The 19097-nt window shown below is 43.7% G+C and overlaps 1 protein-coding gene and 1 pseudogene across 3 annotated transcripts in view; one reads left to right on the plus strand and one right to left on the minus strand.

Annotated features, from left to right (window-relative positions):
* The window catches only part of HRH1 (histamine receptor H1), a 130305-nt gene that overhangs the window by 90871 nt on the left and 20337 nt on the right, over positions 1 to 19097 (plus strand). The window lies entirely within an intron of this gene.
* LOC123571794 (mitochondrial intermembrane space import and assembly protein 40 pseudogene) lies at positions 9264 to 10457 on the minus strand (annotated as a pseudogene).

Here is a 19097-nt window from a genome sequence, read left to right on the forward strand (position 1 = left end):
AGGAGAGCAGCGTTTGTAAAGGTATGCGGTGTACACAAGCAGGGCCTATTTTGAGAGAGTGGAGAATCACAGATGAGGCTGCACAGTAAGGTAACACCAGGTGGAAAAAGCTCTATGTGATGGCTCAAATGTATTGACATATAACTAGCCACTGCCTGGCACCCTGCCTCTATTTCCAGAGTAGACCTGTTTTATCTCTTGGGCATTTGTCAAGCTGATTGGAGTAATGAATAAAGAAAAGAGGGCACTGGGAAAGCTAAGCTGATTTATATTAGAAATTACGTGATACCCTTCAATAAATCAGAAAGATCGAAGAGTGGGTGAGAAGGGAAAAGGGAATTAAAAGGGAACCAAGGAAACCTGAAGTTTTTGAGAGAGAGAAATCTGAGGGTGAGCAGCTGATGCTGTAGCTGGCACTAGGGGGTGACAAATGGGAGAATAAGTTTTTTGTGATGGTGTTGTGTCTGGAATCATGGGTTCTTGGCCATACTGACTTCAAGAATGAAGCTGCAGACCCTCGCGCTGAGTGTTATAGTTCTTAAGAATGGTGTGTCTTAAGCTTATTCCTTCTGATGTTCTAACGTGTTCGTAGTTTCTTCCTTCTGGTGGGTTCACAGTCTCACTGGCCTCAGGAGTGCACTGCGGACCTTCATAGTAAGTGTCACAGCTCTTAAGGTGGCACATCGGGAGTTGTTCACTCCTCCCAGTGGGTTCGTGGTTTCACAGGCCTCAGGAATTAAGCTACAAAGCTTCACGGTGAGTGTTACAGCTTACAAACACAGTACACAGCCTAACAGTTAACAGCAATAAGATTTATTGCAGAGTGAGAAAAACAAAACTCCCACAGTGCAGAAAACCACCACAGCAGGTTGCCATTGCTGGCTCCAGCAGCCTACTTTTATTCCCTTGTCTGACCCCACCCACATCCTGCTGATTGGTCCATTTTACAGAGAGCTGATTGGTCTGTTTTACAGAGAGCTGATTGGTCCATTTTTACAGAGTGCTGATTGGTGCATTCCCTGTCTACAATCCCTGAGCTAGACACAGAGTGCTGATTGGTGTGTTTACAATCCTTTAGCTAGACACAGAGCGCTAGAAAAGTTCTCCAAGTCGCCACTAGGTTAGCCAGATACAGAGTACTGATTGGTGTTTAACAAACCCTGAGCTAGACACATAGTGCTGATTGGTGCGTTTACAATCCCTTAGCTAGACGCAGAACTAAACAGAAAAGTTCTCCAAGTCCCCACTAGGTTAGCTAGATACAGAGTACTGATTGGTGTATTTATAATCGCTTAGCTAGACATAAAGGTTCTGCAAGTCCCTGCTAGACCCAGGAGCCCAGCTGGGTTCACCTAGTGGATCCCACACAGGGGCTGCAGGTGAAGCTGCCCACCAGTACTGCACTGTGCGCCAGCACTCCTCCACCCCTGGGCCGTCATGGGACCCGGCGCAGTGGCGCAGTGTGCGGTGCGTGTCAGGGAGGCTCCGACTGCGCAGGAGCCCACCAGTAGGGGGAGGCTCAGGCATGGCGGGCTGCAGGTCCCGAGCCCTGCCCCGCGGGGCGGAGGCGGCTGAGGCCCAGTGAGAATTCCGGCAGTGCTGGGGCACCCGGAACTGGCGCTGGCCCGCGAGCGCAGCGTGCATTCCCGGTTCCCGCCCTCGCCTCTGCCTCCATACCTCCTCGAAAGCAGAGGGAGCTAGCTGCAGCCTCGGCCAGGACAGAGAGGGGCTCCCACAGTGCTGTGGCAGGCTGAAGGGCTCCTCAAGTGCTGCCAGAGTGGACTCAGGCCGAGTAGGTGCTGAGAGCGAAGGCTGCTAACATGTTGTCACCTCTCAGTTTTGCCTATTGGAAAGTCTTCAGTAAAGGTTGAAGTTACTTTTCCATATCATTTTATTTTCTGGATATTGGACTTGAATTTCTTTTTAATATGATCATGGGGCCGGGCATGGGTTTAACTTAAGCTTGTAATCCCAGCAGCACTTTGGGAGGCCGAGGCGGGTGGATCACTTGAGGTCAGGATTTGGAGACCAGCCTGGCCAACATGATGAAACCCCATCTCTACTAAAATTTTAAAAAATAGCTGGGCTTTATGGTGGGCGCCTGTAATCCAACCTACTCAGGAGGCTGAAGCATGAGAATCGCTTGAACGTGGGAGGTGCAGGTTGCAGTGAGCCAAGATGGCACAACTGCACTCCAGCCTGGGTGACAGAGTGAGAGTCAGCCTCAAAACACACACACACACACACAAAAAGATACCAGAGGTAGACTGGATGCAAAACAGTCCAGGTTTATTTGGGTTGTTACCCTTGTATCACGTATGTGGGGTCAGGGGGTTTCTGTATATTCTGACAACAGTGGCCAGCCATTAGAGTTTTGAGTAGGGGGATTGGATTTGTGGTTTTAGAAAGATCATTTGGCTTCTATGTGAAATGGGCCAAAACCAGGAGCAGGAAGACCAGTTAAGAAACTGTGATAGCGGATGAGAGAAGATGTTGTCAAAGTCCACAGCAGAACAGAACAGGGGTGACCCAACCTGGACATCATCTCTGGTCTTCAGTCACCTGTAGTGCAGAGTTTTGAAGCAGGTCTGAGCATGGGACCGTAGTGGTTGGGAAGGAAATGCCATTTACCTATGATGATGAACATCATCATGGGTGATGATGATTTTTTTTTTTTTCCTGAGACAAGTCTCGCTCTGTCACCCAGGCTGGAGTGCAGTGACACGAGCTCGACTCACTGCAGCCTCCATCTCCCAGGTTCAGGCAGTTCTCATGCCAAGCCAAGGTCACCCAGTAGCTGAGATTATAAGTGCCCGCCACCACGCCTGGCTAATTTTTGTATTTTTAGTAGAGACAGGGTTTCACCATATTGGCCAGACTAGTCTCAAACTCCTGATCTAGGTGATCTGCCCACCTCAGCCTCCCAAAGTGCTGGGATTACAGGCGTGAGCCAACATGCCCAGCCTTACATTTTCTTTATGTACATACACACCCATAAGGAGGCCTGTCTGAGCTGGACAGGACTTTGGTCTCCACCTGAGCATCATCTCCCTTTCACTTCTGGAGTGCTTGGAGAGATCTAGACAAGACCACTTTCTTTGTGGTTTCTTGACTTGCCCACACCCCCTGGGAACTTCCTCTCTCTGAGAGTAAATAGAGTCTATCCTTAGATAACACTTGCCCGAGGAACCAGCCAGAAGTAAGATTTGCTGTCAGTCACTAGGGAAATGATTGCTGTTGGAGCTGGCCAATTAATCAGTAGGACAGAAAGTTCTTGGATGAACTAGGACAGGCCCCAGCCATCCCTGAGGCATATCAAAAACAAGGGGAGAATTGGGAGTCTTACTCACATTTCCATCTCTAGTGGCTTGGCCTAGCATAATACCTGGTACCACATTATTGTTTAATTAATAGTTCCTGAATATATTAATGAATTAGCATCACATGAAACTCTGAATGCGGTCATGTTGGGTCAGAACTGTGGTGCGTTAAAGGCAGGATGCATCTACTTACTCATCACTTACTGACCTCCTCCTACCATAATTCGGCTTTGGTTAGGAAAGTGATTCACAATATTGGCTGCATTGGAACTATCTGGAGAGTTTTTAAAATCCAGGCCAGGCAGAGTGGCTCCTACCTGTAATCCTAGTGCTTTGGGAGGCCAAGGCAGGAGAATTGCTTGAGGCCAGGAGTTCAAGGTCACAGTGAGCTATGATCTTGCCACTGCACTCCAGCCTGGGCAACAGAACGACAACCTATCTCCAACAAAAAATTGTTTTTAATCCTGAAACCCAGACACACCCTAGACCAGTTACATCAGAATCCAGTCCAGGAGTGGTGAGTCCTCGGCATCAGTATTTTTTTAAAGCTCTGATTATGATTCCAATGTGCAACCAAGTTTTAAAGCCACTGGGCTAGGTGCTGGAAATATAAGTGAATATCGCAGTGGGCCTGCCCTTGTAGGGATCAAAGTCTAAGTGAAGGACACCTGAATTCATTCAATAGAATATAGTGGACCGGGCATAGTGGCTCACGCCTGTAATTTCAACACTTTGGGAGACTGAGGTGGGTGGATCACCTCAGGTCAGGAGTTTGAAACCAGCCCGGCCAACATGGCAATACCCCATCTCTACTAAAAAAATACAAAAATTAGCCAGTTGTGGTGGCACGTGCCTGTTGTCCCAGCTACTCGGGAGGCTGAGGCAGGAGAATCGCTTGAACCCAGGAGGTGGAGGTTGCAGTGAGACAAGATCTTGTCACTGCACTCCAGCCTGGGTGACAGAGTGAGACTCGGTCTCAAAAAAAAAAAAAAAGAATATAGTGTTAAATGCCTTAATAGAGATATGGAGACAATACTGTAGGAACCCAGAAGAAGAAACGCTTAGATATGGCTAAGGGATACAGGAAAGCTTCAGAAAAGAAGGAACAGTTAAGATGGGCTTTGTAGAATAAATAGAAGTTCATTGATACTTTCCTTCCCTCTGCCTCCCTCCCTTCCTTTTTCTTCCCATCTTGTTTATCAACCTTTCCACCTCTCCTTTGTCCCTTTCATTCTTCTCACCTACTTTGTTTCAGGTGGGCTCTGAAATAGGCCCATAAAAGACAATAGTAAACATAAATGAAATGCTAATCTGTAAGACACATCCTTTTCCTGGAGAAGAGAATCCTGTGTGTAGAGCCCCCCAAAACTGAAAGAACCTGGGGAGTTTGGGGACAGCGAGTTCATTTTTGCTGGAGTGCTGTGGTTCAAAATATGAAGGAAATGTCATACCAACAGCCTAAGGAGTTTGAACTTTTCCTTCAAGGCATTTAGAAGCAAAACAATATATGACAAGATTTAAAACAGTGTTTACCACATCTTGGGTGTTACCTGAAGTGACTGTAAATGGTACAGAAATGTACCATTAACTAATATTGACTCACTGATTTTCAAGTCTTACTTGTATATTTAAGTCCTTCTGATTACCTCCAAGAGAGTCTCAATTTGGTATTGGGATGTTTTTATTATTTATTTATTTACTTTTTTATTTTGAGACAGAGTCTCGCTCTGTCACTCAGGCTGGAGTTTAGTGGCATGATCTCAGCTCACTGCAAGCTTGGCCTCCCGGGTTCACACCATTCTCCTACCTCAGCCTCCTGAGTAGTTGAGACTACAGGCACCTGCCACCACGCCCGGCTAATTTTTTGTATTTTTAATAGAGACGGGGTTTCACCGTGTTAGCCAGGATGGTCTCGATCTCCTGACCTCGTAATCCGCCTGCCTCGGCCTCCCAAAGTGCTGGAATTACAGGTGTGAGCCACCGTGCCCGGCCAGTGATGGGAAGTTTTTAACACCTATCTTACTCTTGCTAAGGTTTCTCTTTAACAAAGTAAAGCCTTCTTCACAATATCTGAGTAGAATTAAATCACACTGTTTTATTGTCATTTTATTTATGCCTATGGAAAGTTCTATAGATAACAAAAAAAGATAACTGGTTTTTCATATGTGGTAGTGAAATAAACTTCAGCAAAAAGTGGATCCATTTAAATTATATATAAAGTAAATGGTGGTATAGGAAAGACAGATCAGCAAAAATGATAATGGGAATAAGTAACTAAAGGAGAGAAATGTGGATTTAGAAAGATTGCTTGCAGTTGACACGGGTGGGGACTACAGGGGGTGAAATTGGAAGTGGGCTGGCCAGTTAGGGGGCTGTTGCAGTATCCCTGGTGAGAGCAAACTTGAGCTTAGATCAAGGCAGCCTCCAAAGGATGAACAAAAGGAGTAGGCGGCTGGCCTCCAGAAGGCCGGTGACGGACAGGAGACACCAGAGCATGTTCTAGGGAGGTGACACTGACTGAAGTCCACTGGGTAGGTTCAAGGGCAGATGAGAGAGACCAAGTCCCAGGGCCTGACCCCAGGTCTAAGGCAGTGAAAGTACTGGGCATGAAGACAAGAATTTTAAATTCCATTATTGGCCTTGGGTGCCAAGGTGAGCTCATACACAGGAATCAAGGAGCAGGAGGCAGCTTGCTGCTGGATCCTAAACCTGGCTTGGCACCACATTCACCAGGGGAGCTATTAAAAAACACCTAAACCTTAATGTTTAGACATTAACTGGAATTGCCTATGCCTTGGGGGAATGGCCAGCAGCCCCTGTGGAAAACAGTTCAAGTCTGCCTTTTCATGTTTCCACTATATCATGGAGGAGATCAAGGGGTCAGACTGTGTAGACCGGTTCCGGGTCATGCAGGAATGCATGCAGAAATACCCAGACCTCTATCCCCAAGAGTCATCGGCGCCAGTCCAGACCTACTGGATCCTACTGAATCGACTAAGCCGGAACCCAGTGTACGATATATTTCACAGTTGCTCTGATAATTCTTATGAACCCAACCTGGATGTAACCACAGTGTAAAAACCCCTACTACTCAAAGTGAGGTTCGTGGGCCAACAGCATGGGCATCACCTCGGAGCTTGTTAGAGATGCAGAATCTCTGGCCCTACCTCAGACCTCCTGAACCATTTTAACGAGACTCAGAAAATGTATTTGCATATGAAAGTTTAGGAAGCACTGTCCTAGACCAGTGGTTTTTTTAATCCTGGCTGCACACTGGATCACCTGGGGACCTTCAAACCATAGTGGCTGGGAGTCTGGGAGTGCGGCCAAGGTATCAGTAAGAGTTTTTTTACATTAAGCCTTTTAGGAACACTCAGTTGTAGGAAATAACATAGAGCAATCCTGCATACACTTTACTCAATTTCTTCCAGTGGTAGCATATTGCAAAACTGTAGTAAAATATCACAACCGACATTGACATAAAGACAATCAAGTACAGAAGAGTTCCATCACCAACGTTGCCTTTCTATAGCCACATCCCCTTTCCTTCTCACCTCCCCCATCCCTAACCCCTGGCAACCACTAATCTGTTCTCCATTTCTATAATTGTGTCATTTCAGGAATGTTATGTAAATGTCATACGGTTAGTAACCTTTTGGGACTGCTTTTACCTCACATAATTCTCTGGAGACTCATCCAGATTGTTGGGAATAGCACTAGTGCATTCCTTTTTACTACTGTGTAGTATTCCACAGTTGGTTTCTCATTCACCTATGAAAGGGTATCTGGTTGTTTCCAGCGTTGAGCTATTATGAATAAAGCTGCTATAAGCATTCATGTTCAGGTTGTTTGTAGGCAAATAAGTTTTAGTTTCTTTGGAATAAATGTCCAGGAGTGCAATTACTCAAGTTTATGGTAGTTACATGTTTAGTATTTTAAGAAACCGCCATACTCTTCCAGAATGGTTGTATCATTTTACATTCCCACCAGAAATATATGAGTGATACAGTTTCTCTGCAGTCTTCCTCAGCATTTGGTGTTGCCACTGTCTTTTATTTTAGCCATTCTGATGGCTGTGCAGTGATATCTCATTGTGGTCTTGATTTGCACTTTTCTGATGGCTAGTAATATTGAACATCTTTTCACAGGCGGATGGGCCATCTGTATTATCTATTTGATGATGAAATGTTTCCTCATGTCATTTGCTCATTTTCTCATCAGATGGTCTGCTTTTTACTGTTGAGTTTTGAGAGCTCTTTATATATTCTAAATACTAGTCCTTTGTAAGATATGTAGCTGGCAAATATTTTCTCCTTGTCTTTTTATCCTCTTAACAGGGTCTTTCACAGAACAAAATTTTTCCTTTTGATGGGGTCTAATTCATTGTTTTTTCTTTTTGTGGATCATGTTTTTAGTCACAAGTCTAAGAACTTTTAGCTTAGCTGTGGATCCTGAAGATTTCTTCTAATGTGTTTTTCTACAAGTTTTGTAGTTTTACATTTTACATTTAATGGTCTGTGGAGCATTTTGAGTTAATTTTTTGTTCGTATGTTTTTTAGACGGAGTCTCGCTCTGTCACCAGGCTGGAGTGAAGAGGTGCAATCTTGGCTCACTGCAATCCCCACCTCCCGGGTTCAAAAGATTCTATATTTTTAGTAGAGACAGGGTTTCACTATGTTGGCCAGGATGGTCTCAATCCCTTAACCTCATGATCTGCCTGCCTCGGCCTCCCAAAGTGCTGGGATTACAGGCATGAGCCACCACCATGCCCAGCCTGAGTTAACTTTTTTATAAGACATAAGGTTTAGGTTGTTCAGTTTTTGCCTATGACGTCCAATTGTGCCAGCACCATTTGTTGAAAATGCTTTAATTTTGCGCCTTTGTCAAAAATCACCTGAGAATATTCGAGTGGTTCTATTTCTATTTCTTGACTCTCTGTTCTAGTCTATTGATTTATGTGTCTACTCCTTTGCCAATACCACAAAGTCTCGATTAGTGTAGCTATTAATGTATAGTAGTTTTGAAATTGGGTAGGTCAATTTCTCCCATTTTATTCTCTTTTTCTCAAAATTGAGTTGTTCTAGTTTCTTCACTTTTCCCTATACATTTTAGAAGAGTCTTGTCTATATCTGTAAGACATCTTGCTGATATTTTGATAGGAATTGCATTAAATCTGTATATTAATTTGGGAAGAATTGACATATTTACTCTGTTGAGACTTCCGATCCATAAACACTCTCCATTTATTTACATCTTTGATTTATTTCATCAGCATGTTGTAGATTTCAGCACAGAGTCCTGTACGAGTTCATCTGAGAATGTGTTGTTTTCCTTTTTTTCCTTGTAGATATTTTCACTGAGTATAAGAGTCTGGGCTGACAGTTCTTTTCTTTCAGCATCTGAAAAATATAATGCCATTTTCTTGTCTCTATGTTTTCTGTGAGAAATCTGCTATCATTCCCATTATGGTAAGGTGTTTTTCTCTGACACTTTCAACATTTTTTGTCTTTCATTTTCAGGAGTTTAATTATTATGTGTTTTGGTGTATATTTGGGGGCTTATCCTGTTTGGTTAACAGCTTCTTGATTCTGTAGAGTTAGGTCTCTTGCCAAATTTGGGACATTTTCAGCCATTATCTCTCAAAGCACATTGTCATTGCCACCCTTTTTCTCATCTCCTTCTGGGACTATGATTATATGAATGTTAGATATTTTGTTATAGTCCCACAGGACCCTGGAGTTCTGTTTGTTTGTTTATTTGTTTATTAGTCTTTTCCCTCTGATGTTCAGATTTGGGAATTTCTATTGTTTTATCTTCCAGTTTACTGATTCTTTCCTCTATTCCTGCCTTCTTTAAGCCCATCAATTGGGTTCTTTTTTTTTTCAGGTAGAAATCATGTTTCCTTTTAATTGAATACTTAATTCACAATGTTGCCTCTCTTGCTGCTACTCTGGTAATAATTAGGTCCCCACCTCTCAAGAACTTGCACCTGGCCAGACTGAGAGCCAGTGTGAACATGGGCCCCAAACCAGGGCTTTCGGAATAACAAGGAACAGCCAAGCCAGCCTCTCCCTTCACTTAGAAAGGGACTGTGAATGCGAGGGTCCAAATCTTCACCGTCCAAACACAGAAAACCAGGAGCTCCACACCAACATGGAAACCAAAATGTATCAGGAATGAAGTACAGTACCCCTTCACATACTCAAGGTCAAGATGGGTTTGCAGAAATCGTATCTGACCATCTGGCCTCTGCTAGTAGAGGCCCCACCCCAGCATTTTTAAGAGAAGATGTTTTTGTTTCTATTACTTGTATTATTTCCCCAAGGGGTACAAAATCTACCAAAAGGAATATAATGAATCAGAATAAATCAGCTCACTCACAAGAAACCTTCCTGGGTAATGGTTTTTAGTTGCTGAGCTTATTCAGCACATGATTTAAAAGTGGCAAAATTCAGGGCAATCTGAAAAAAGAATTCAAAAGTGGCAGCTACAGGTTTAGGTAGGACACACATACATACAACCCCCATTTTTTTTTCAGTGTATATGTCAAGAGGTCAAGACCCCTGATCATCAAAATAAGTTATTTTGTATATTACAGTGCACAGGACAACAGAGGGAAAGACACTTTCTTGGAAGGTGACAACAAGGCTTTTTGCAAAAGGTCCACTCCAAAAGGACTGGAGCCCAGTGCCTTGTGGCCTTCATTAACTTGACCCCTCCTTTTCTTTGGTTGCAGTGGCTTCAGTGGGAGCTGTTTCTTCTGCTTGTTCTGCTGGCTTCTTCTCCCTTTCCTCTTCCTCATCCTCATCCTCTTGGGGATAGAGGTCTGGGTATTTCTGCATGCATTCCTGCGTGGCCCGGAAGTGGTCTACACAGTCTGACCCCTTGATCTCCTCCGTGCTATAGTGGAAGCAGGAAAAGGCTGACTTGAACTGTTCCCCACAGGGGCCGCTGGCCATTCGCCCAAGGCATGGGCAGTTCCAGTTAATGTCTCCATTGGCAGTATCTATCCATGCTCCTCGTATGGATCATTGGGTTCATCAGCCACCGATTCTGCATTGCTTGGAGTTTTCTGGTCTTCTTTGGTTACAAATATGATTTGATCCTTCCCTTCCTGCCAGCAGTAGGACATGGCTGCAGCCCAGCCCTGAGACCTTGCAGAAGCAGCAGCAGCGGCAGCTTCACGCCATGACCTCCCTCTCCTCAGGCAGGGAGGGCACCTCTGGATTCTTATTTCAACTATTATTTCCATTCTAAATTTCCATTGGTTCTTCTTTATATTTGCTATTTCTTTGCTGAGACTTTATTTTTTTAATTTGTCTCAAGTGTGTTCACATTTGCATGTTGAAGCATTTTTATGATGATTACTTTAAATGTTTTGTCAGATAATTCTAACACTTCTGTCGTCATGGTATCTATTAATTGCTTTATTTATTCATTTTTAAATTTATTTTTATTTTTATTTTATTTATTTATTTTTTAAAGACAGAGTCTTGCTCTGTTTCCCAGGCTGGAATAGAGTGGCATGATCATAGCTCACTGCAGCCTCAAACTCCTGGTTTAAGCAATCCTGCTGCCTTAACCTCCCAAGTAGCGGGGACTACAGATGCACATCACCATGCCTGGTTAATTTTTTTTTTTAATTTTATATAGATGAGGTCTTGCTATGTTCCCCAAGTTGCTCTCAAATTCCTGGGCTGAAGGGATTCTCCTGCCTCAGACTTCCAAAGTATGATTGCTTTTTTTTTTCTCTTTGAGATGGAGTCTCACTCTGTCGCCCAGGCTGGAGTGCAATTGTGCGATCTCGGCTGACTGCAAGCTCTGCCTCCCAGGTTCACACCATTCTCCTGCCTCAACCTCCTGAGTAGCTGGGACTACAGGTGCCCACCACCACGCCCAGCTAATTTTTTTGTATTTTTAGTAGAGATGGGGTTTCACCGTGTTAGCCAGGATGGTCTCGATCTCCTGACCTCGTGATCCGCCTGCCTCGGCCTCCCAGAGTGCTGGGATTTCAGGCGTGAGCCACTGTGCCCGGATAGTATGATTGCTTTTTAAAAATCCTATTTGGGCCAGGTGTGGTGGCTCACGCCTGTAATCCCAGCACTTTGGGAGGCCTAGGCAGGCAGATCATGAGGTCAGGAGATCGAGACCATCCTGGCTAACACGATGAAACCCCGTCTTTACTAAAAATGCAAAAAATTAGCCAGGCATGGTGGCATGTGCCTGTAGTCCCAGCTACTTGGGAGGCTGAGGCAGGAGAATGGCTTGAACCTGGAAGGCAGAGGTTGCAGTGAGCCGAGATCACGCCACTGCACTCCAGCCTGGGTGACAGAGTGAGACTCTGTCTCACACACACACACACACACACACACACACACAAAATCCTATTTGAATTCCCTTCTCATTTTTTGATGTGAAAAATGATTTTCAATTGAAATATGGAAATTGTAGGTATTATGAGACCTAGGATCATATTTAAATCTCCTGATTTATCTGGTTTTGACTGACACTGCCGTAGCAGGGGAAGCCGGAGGACACAAGGGGAGAGTGTGCTGCCTCATTACTTCCAGGTGGAGGTAGATGTCCTGGCTCCCCACTTAGCTTCTCTTGACACCTGAAGGGCGTGGGTTTCTCATTATTGCTGAGCAGATGTGGGAGCTCCATCTCCCCACTAGGCCACTGAAGATAAGTCCCCAGCTGGGAGGGATGAGACTGCCTCCTCACTGCTCCCCATGCACCCCTACTGACACCGTGGGAGTGGGTGCAGGGCTTGTCATCACCTGACAGGATGCAAGTCCCAGCTCCCTGCTAGGAATGGCGGGGACACCACCCCAGCAGGGGGAGTTGAGTCACTTCATTACAGCTTGACAAGGGTGGAAGTCTTGGCTTCCCTCCCTCCTTCGCCTCATCTGGCTAGGACAGGAACGGGGCACAGTGTTTTTCTATGGTGTTTGGCTGAAATAGAGCAGGTGTTGTCTAAAAGTTTTCTATTTTGCTAGGCAGCCCCTTTCCCAGTCTTTTGGCTAGACACAGCAGGCTTTTGTTTTGCCTGTGCCGATTGCCATTTCTGAGCTGCCAGCTTCTTCAGCTCAAACTCTCTGATGTATGTGGCCAAACAAAAGCCCGGGGAACTCATCACAGTGTCATTCATTGAGTCCCAATGTTCCTCACTGCTTTGCCTTTGCCTCTCCACCTGTCAGAGTCTTCTTGTGTTTGCTTTAAATGTAACATCCAGAGTTTTGGTTGTACTTAGCAGAATAGAGAAAAGTACCTCTACTCAGTCTTCCTGAAAGAAGACATCTCAATATGTTTCAAAAGCTTTTGACGCAGTAGCTCATGCCTGTAATCCCAGCACTTTGGGAGACTGAGGCAAGTGGATCATTTGAGGTCAGGAGTTTGAGACCAGCCTGGCCACTATGGTGAAACCCCGTCTCTACTAAAAACATAAAAATTAGCCAGATGTGGTGGCAGGCACCTGTAATCCCAGCAACCTGGGAGGCTGAGGCAGGAGAATCACCTGAACCTGGGAGGCAGAGTTTGCAGTGAGCTGAGATCATGCCATTGCACTCCAGTCTGGGCAACAGAGCGAGACTCCATCTCAAAAAAAAAAAACAAAACAAAACTCTCAGGCAGGCAGAATCGAGAATTACTGGTATAGGCTGGCACCTCCATGAAAATAGGAACTGTGTTCATCCCTTGGCTATCATAATATCTATACCTGGCAAGAATATTCATCAGTGAAGATTTTGTGGATGGTCTGATGGAAGGAAGGGAGAATGAATGGATAAATAGATGAATGAATAAATGAATCATCTGTGAATATCAGAATAGAACTAGGAACCAGATCACGTCACACTCATCTATGCCCTATATATAAATAACTTCTATATATAAATAACCCGTATATATAAATAGCCTGGCCCCAGAACCAGCAATAGGGCTTGACCAGCAGGTGGTGCTAAAGAGCCCCAGGTGTGGGATGAGGTGGCAGCTGCAGGCAGGTATCCATCAGGTCACTTGACTGAAAGAGACAAAAGTTACAGGAACTCCTAATCACCTGGGAGCTCTCTCTTATAAATGCCGCATCTGCCTCTCTTTTTCTCCTGCCAGCTCTTTTATTTAGTTCAATATCATCAATCACTTTTTTCTTCCTCAAGAAGAGAACAGCCTGAATAACTTTGGTCTTTGAAAGTATATTGCTCAGAATTTAGTCTCCAAGGATTCGGAGCAAAATGAAAACATTATTCATCATGTCCTGAAATGATACTTGTGTGTGTGCTGGGTTTGGTAGTGTAATCACTGTGTCCTTGTCTCATGTTAGCACGGATATCCATATTTTCAAATTCCTTGGAATCTTTATTTAAAGCGTTTGTTTATTTTCCTCTTTTCACAGTGAAAAAGAGGATGATGTATTCACTATATCCCTTTCTCATGCTAGCACGGATGTCCATGTTTTCAATTCCCTGGAATCTTTATTCAAAGTGTTTATTTATTTTATTCTCTTCACAATGAAAAAGAGGATGGGGTAGGGGAGTATGTGAAGTTCACTGGAAGGTCTTAGCAGATGGGTGCCCCTTGGGCCTTTAAGTGAAACTTGCTCTTGAGTCACTCTGGAATCTCTTAGTGCAGGCACCAAGCCCTAAAAAATACAGAAGCCTCTGTTTCCACATCATTAAAATGGGGGGCAGAATTATTTTGGTGGGGTCACCAGCACGATGAGGATTAAATGACACAATATGGAAAATCTCCCAGCCTGATGCAATCATGAAAATATTACTTTTCTTTTTCTTTTTTTTTTTGAGACAGAGTCTCGCTCTGTCGCCCAGGCTGGAGTTCAGTGGCATGATCTCGGCTCACTGCAACCTCTGCCTCTCAGGTTCGAGCAATTCTCCTGCCTCAGCCTCCTGAGTAGCTGGGATTACAGGCATGCGCCGCCATGCCCAGCTAATTTTTTTTTTTTTTTTTTTTTTTTTGTATTTTTAGTAGAGACGGAGTTTTACCATATTAGCCAGGGTGGTTTCAAACTGCTTACCTTGTGATCTGCCCGCCTTGGCCTCCCATAGTGCTGGGATTATAGGCGTGAGCCACCGCGCCCAGCTTCTCTCTTGCTTTTTGATGTTAGAAAGTAAGAGATAACTGAGCTGGGCTTTTAATGCTGCCTTTTTTTTTTTTTTTTTTTTCTTCTTCCATTTAGTGATAATATCCTTCAGCTTTCCTTTCCTGCACTTAGCTTTAAAAATTCCAGCCTGTCACACCAGGGCTGGGGGTTGTGGGGAGTATACAAACAAACAAGTTCAGTCTCTTAAACCAAATTATAAAATGAGAGAAGATCACAGACGTGTAGGAGGAAAGGGTTTGATGTAGCTCTGTCATTCCTCTCCTTCCACTTCCGATGACTAATTTAGAAGTTACGCATAACATCTCCCTGCCCCTTTTACAAGAAACCATGAGATCTATTTTATCTAAATCTCGGTTCTGGTTAAAGCAGTTCTTCTGCTAAGCAACTAGTTTGTTTTCATTTAAATGATGCTGAGAATCTTATAACTGATCCTGTTTCCCAACACTGGTGCAGTGAAATAGATTTTAAAAACAGACAGAGAGATCTGGAACCCAAAGCAGTCTCTTTCTTAATCCACTGAAAAAATTTTAAAACAACTTGATTCAGGTGTAATTTTCCTATCATAAAATTCACCCATTATAAGTGAGTCATATAATTCAGTTATCATATATTCAGTTAGTAAATTTACAGAATTGTATAATCATCATCAGAATCCAATTTTAGAACATTTCTCTCTTTTCCAAAAGATCCCTGCCTGTTCCCCCCTCCAGGCAACCACTAATCTATTCTCTGTCTCTATAATATAATTTGCCTGTTCTGGACATTTCATATAAATTGAATCATTCAATGTGTTGCCTTTTGTGTCTGACTTCATTCACCTAGCATGATGTTTTTCCAGTTCCTCCATGTTGTAGCTTGGAATAGTACTGTGTTTCTTTCTAATGACAAATAGACTACATTTTAATCAAAATCCATTCACCAGTTGATGAACATTTGGGTTTTTTCCACTTTTTGGTTGTTATGAATAATGCTATGAATATCTGCATACAAGTTTTTCTGTGGTCACGTGATCAGTTCTCTTGGGTATATATCTAGGTGTGGAATCAATCACTGAGTCATATGGTAACCATGTTTAACCATTTGAAGAACTGTCAGACTGCTTTTCACAGTAGCTGCACAATTTTACATTTCCACCAGCAGTGTTTGAGAGTTCTTATTTCTCCACATCTTCACCACCACTTGTTATTGTCCTTCTTTTTAAATTATAGTCATCCTAGTAGATGTGAAGTGGTATCTCACTGTGGTTTTGATTTTTCATTTCCTTAATGACTAATGATGTTGAACATCCTTTCATGTGCTTTTGAGCCATTCCTATATCTTGTTTGGTGAAATGTCTATATAAATCCTTTGCCTATTTATAAATTGGGTTATTTATCTTCTTGTGATTGAGTTGGAAGAGTTCTTTATATATTTTGGATATATTAGATATATGATATATCATATATATGACCTATAAATATTTTCTTCCATTCCATAGCTTTTCATTTTCTTAGTGGTACCTCTTGAAACCCAAAAGTTTCTCATCTTGATGAAGTCCAATTTAGCAGTTTTTAAAAATTCCTTATGCCTTTGGTGATGTATCTGAGAAATCTTTGCCTAACTCAAGGTCACAAAAATTTAGCTTTTACATTTAGGACTATCATCAATTATGAGCTAATTTTTGTGTATGATATGAGGGAAAGGTCTAAATTCATCCTTCTGCTGGTAGATCTCGGTTGTTCCAGCATATGAATTATTGCATTTTGTCTGCTGCCTTCTTCTATCCCCTCCTCTATTTTAGCATTCCCAGAGGTGAGCAACAGTCCCCCTCCTGCCCCCAGTGGCAGCCCCCCACCCCCCACTTACCCCACTCTTATAAAATCTGGAGTTTTTGCATGAAATCTTTTAGGTTTTTTTTTTTTTTTTTTTTTTTTTTTGAGACGGAGTCTCGCTCTGTCGCCCAGGCTGGAGTGCAGTGGCCGGATCTCAGCTCACTGCAAGCTCCGCCTCCCAGGTTTACGCCATTCTCCCGTCTCAGCCTCCCGAGTAGCTGGGAGTACAGGCGCCCGCCACCTCGCCCGGCTAGTTTTTTGTATTTTTTTTAGTAGAGATGGGGTTTCACCGTGTTAGCCAGGATGGTCTCGATCTCCTGACTTCGTGATCCACCCGTCTCGGCCTCCCAAAGTGCTGGGATTACAGGCTTGAGCCACCGCGCCCAGCCAAAATCTTTTAGTTTTTAAATGTTGTCAATTATTCAATTGTTTCATTTGTCTTCTTGATACATCAGATATATATCAGATATATGAGACCAACAGACTGTCTTGATGGCACAACTCCGATCCCAGAGTTCCAGAAGAGAGGACTGGGCTGACTGGTCTGTTCTGGGTCAGAGGACAACTTCTGGTTCAATCAGGTGTGCCCAGGGGTCAGGGTTACATAGTATAATTATGGCTGCCAGAGCCCACCCTAGGTGAGATGATGGTTCTCAGAGAGGAGGCTTGACTTGAGCTGGGCAAATACCCCAAAGATGTCCACTCCTGGGTCATTATCTCATATTCAGCATTCTGCATCCCCTATGAACCAGTTTGAGGTTTCTACCTGGGGGCTTGCAAAATTTGTTTTTTTTTTTTACCCTGTGTAGTGTTCAAGAAGACAAATGAAACATTTCAGTTGAATAATTGACAGCATTTAAAAACTAAAATATTTCATGTAAAAACTCCAGATTTTGTGTTTCCTTTTAAAAACAGGCAGATCTGAGTCTGCAGCAGTTGGTGGCATGTGAGTGGCAGCTGCCCCTTCAAGCAGAGAACAGGCTCTCCAGGTTACCTCGGTCCCCACCACTCCCTCTTGCTCCACACGCAGTCCTCTGTTCTTAGTAGCTTTTCTTCTCTGACTCTGTAGACTCTTTGCATGTGTACCTCCACCCCTGGAAAACCCACTGGGGCCTCTGCCTGCCCACAAGGTCATCTGCCTCTTGCATCTTACCCAGAGGCTGACTCTTAAGCCAGAACTCCTCTAGATTCTAAGTCAGTCAGGTTCCTGTAATACTAGGCCCATAATGGCATTTTGCTATTTGCAGTCTGCTCTATTCATCACAACCAGTGGCATTGATAAGCCTGGGTGTTTCATGGAAATTATGACCTGGCCAGACTTAATGAGACTATGCAGTACTGGAGCACCTTCATGCATGACACCTCTTTCTCAGAATTAGATCAAAGAAATTAATGCTCTGACTTACTTGACTAGAATAACCAGCCCACAAATGAGGAAGAGGATAGAGCAGTTTGGACTGGGGAGTAGCAGGTGAGGCAGTTTAGAATGAATCAAGAAAGGAATCCCAAACTCTCACTTTGTACTAGAGAAAATAAAAGATGTGCTAAGTATGTGGAAAACATCTATTTTTATTTTTTTATCGAAGAAATCTATTTTATTTTATTTTTTTCAAAATGAATGCAGTTAGCTCTTATTTTCCCTATTATAAAATGAAGACAATCTCATTGTCGAAATCCTGAGAAATACCAAATATAATAAATACCATCCAGTACCCAGAGAAAACCATGGTTGATGTAACAAAGATTCACCCTGGATAGAAGCCTGTTAGTTAACAGAATTAACTTTGTCCTGTGCAAATAAACCACGTCTTCTATAAATGTAATTTCATCATAAGCATTTTCCTGTCTCATTGCTGGTGCTCCGTAATGATTATCAATGACCCCCATGATATTCTATTCTGTAGCTACTGAGAGGTGAAGCCAGCTGTACTTCCTGGGTGGAGTGGGGACTTAGAGAACTTTTCTGTCTTACCAGAGGATTGTAAAATGCACCAGTCAAGGCTCTGCTCTGTAGCTAGCAAGGAGATTGTAAAATGCACCAATCAGCGCTTTCTAAAACGCACCAATCAGCAGGAGTCTAAAAGTAGCCAATAGCAGAGAGGACTGAAAAAAGGGCACTCTGATAGGACAAAAATGGAACATGGGCGGGGACAAATAAGGGAATAAAAGCGGGTCACCCCAGCCCATCAGGGGCAATCTGCTTGGGTCCAGTTCTGGGCTGTGGAAGGGTTCTTTTGCTCTTAACAGTAAATCTTGCTGCTGCTTTCTTTTTGGGTCCGTGCCATCTTTAAGAGCTGTAACAGTTGGCTGGCGCGGTGGATGATGCCTGTAATCCCAGCACTTTGGGAGGCCAAGGCAGGCAGGTCAGGAGATCGAAACCATCCTGGCTAACATGGTGAAAACCTGTCTCTACTAAAAATACAAAAAATTAGCTGGCCCTGGTAACGGGTGCCTGTAGTCGCAGATACTCGGGGAGGCTGCGGCAGGAGAATGGCGTGAACATGGAAAGCGGAGCTTGCAGTAGCCGAGACTGCGACACTGCACTCCAGCCTGGGTGACAGAGCAAAACTCAGTTGCCAAAAAAAATAGCAGTAGCACTCACCGCGAAGGTCCGCGGCTCCATTCTTGAAGTCAGCTAGACCAAGAACCCGCCGAAAGGAACCAGCTCCAGATGCACTATCTCAAGATACATTTAGTTCCCAAATGCCAGCTCATTTCCCTTCATTTCCTGTCGTAAATAATGTTGCAGTGAGCATATTTGTGCATAAATCTTTATTTACACCTTAGATTACCATGAGATGAATTTCTAACTATGAAGTGGTCAGGGAAAAGTAGAAAAGTGGACCC

Source organism: Macaca fascicularis, chromosome 2 (genome assembly GCF_037993035.2).
Source record: "Macaca fascicularis isolate 582-1 chromosome 2, T2T-MFA8v1.1".
NCBI lineage: Eukaryota > Metazoa > Chordata > Mammalia > Primates > Cercopithecidae > Macaca > Macaca fascicularis.